A 2,500-nucleotide genomic window follows, 5' to 3' on the forward strand; every position below is an offset into this window, starting at 1 on the left:
ATTTCAACGGAGGTCTTTTTAAAAAATTCATGTAATTTGGAGAAGGACCTACATCGAAAAACATCAAATACACCTCATGGGTTGTTTTATCTAAACATATACATATATACATTTTATATATATAATATATAGTATATTGATTCTATATATATAATATATATTTATATATTATAGTTATTATATTATTGATATATATTATATATATGTATATACATATATACTCTAGTATATATAGTTATCTATATATATAGGCAATAGTTTGTATATATTTGTATATATGTATATTTATATAAGCATATATATGAATACACACACACACACACACAAACACACACACACACACATTATATATATATAAATATATGATTATGTACATGTATATGTATGTATATGTTTGTATATATATGTTTGTATATATGTTTATATATGTATATATATGTAAATGTTATTTATATATATAATATATATATATATATATATATATATATAATATATATATAGTGTGTGTTGAGTGTGTGTGTTATATACGTTATTTATATATATACACATTATTATATATATATATATATATATATATATATTTTATATATATATATTAATATATATATATTTATAAATTATAACATACATATTTCAGATATATAATGTATATGTATATATAAACATATGCTATGTGTATGTATACATTTATCTATATATATATATATAATATATATATTTATGCTCTATATATATTATATATATGTTTATATACATAATTAATATGTACTTGTATATGTACATTATGTGTATGTATGTATGTGTAAATATATAACATAATAATATATGATATATATATATTATATATATATATATATTAATATATATATATAGTATATATTATATTATATGTATGTATGTGTGTATATATGTATCCCCCACAAAGGATCCACCTTGTCGTGGCACGGGGGCTTGAACTCCTTCCTTGGACAAGCCCGCTCTGGATCTGGCTAGTCTCTCCATCCCGTTGAGGTGACCCTCCAGCGGCGGGTTCTCTGAGGAGGGATGACTAAGCGTTCCTTGGTGCTGATCTAGTAGGATGGGTCGCATCCCCCAGGGGAGCTAACACCTGCCCATGTGTTTGCCGTGCATGGCACCCCTGTACACTGGGAGATGGGAGTCCTGGAGGTTGAGCGATGCCGTGTATGAGTCCGCCCTGCGGCTAGCAACACGCCTCTTTGGTCCTCTATTCCAGCAAGACGGGTGGCATGATCTCGACTCAGGTCAATCGCTGTTCTCTCTTTTGAGTTAGGCTAGGGTCAAGCAACAACTGTCTTGCAGGCAATCGCATGGTCTTGCAAGTGCCATTAACGCGAGGCGGGGGTTGCGTATATCCTCCCACCACACCTGTGGCTTCTGAGCATGGTCTCAGTGCACAGCTTCCCTTTGTTGGACTCCGTGGTGGGTGGGGGCATGGGACTTATGTCTGGAGGCAGAACAAAGGGGTAAGGGCTGCCCCTCCCCTCCTAAGTGGAAGGAAGCACAGCCCAAAGCGAAACCACCACTGGACACCAACAAAAAGGAGTTTCCAGCTCTGGTGGATGTTCCAAGAAGGAAACAGACCTGGAAGGGGTCTGGGAACACCTCAAAGGCTACCCCAAGAGCGGAGAGACCGATTCTGTTTACAGAGGACTTGACGCTCTTGCTGATGACAGTCGTCACAGAAGTTGCGACAGCATTGGGGAGGACCAGTGAGGAGACGGAGAAGGCAGTCAAGGTCACCATGACAGCAATGACTAAGACTGTCGCTGCCCTGAAGGAAAGGGACATGAGGCCCAAGGCCTCAACTCCCACTCTAACTCAGGGCAAGATTCTTCTCCCCACAAACCCCCAGGGCAAGACCACACTGGCAGAGCCTGTGCCCAAACCCCAAAGAGTGAGGAAGCCATGACCATCCAAAGTGAAGGTCAAGGCAACCAGGAGTTCTCTACCTCCCAGGAGACCCAGCCCTACTAATGGCTCTACCTGTCCTGATGACAGCGATGAGTCAAGTGAGGAAATCACGCTCAGGATGAGGAACTCATGAAGGAGTTGTCAGACTCCAAAATGTCTGACGTTACCCACACTGGGGCGTCGGACACTGAGATCGAACACCTTGACATCGCTAACATATTGGAGTCAGACTAGCTCCATGGCTACTAACCTAAGCATACTGCAGTGGAACATCAACAGCTTTTCCTTAAGGAACGCTCTTCTCCACGCGATCGTGCAATCTTGGAACATTGATGTTGTCATGCTCCAGGAGACTCTATCAGGGGAATCTGTCTGCTTCTCGGGATGTCATCCCTTTGTGCTGCCGAGTATGCAAGGTACCTGAGGTTTGATTACCCTTGTGAAATCGACTATCCCCTGCTCCCTGATTGACTATCCTGTGCAATGTGGAGAAGGTGTCGAATTCCTTGCCGTTGAGATCCATTTGGCCGGGGGTCCCCTCAAGCTGTACAATGTATACAGCAGGCCA

This window comes from Penaeus japonicus, unplaced genomic scaffold, assembly GCF_977035675.1.
Source record: "Penaeus japonicus unplaced genomic scaffold, GWHDUDI00000001_assembly GWHDUDI00000018, whole genome shotgun sequence".
Taxonomy (NCBI): domain Eukaryota; kingdom Metazoa; phylum Arthropoda; class Malacostraca; order Decapoda; family Penaeidae; genus Penaeus; species Penaeus japonicus.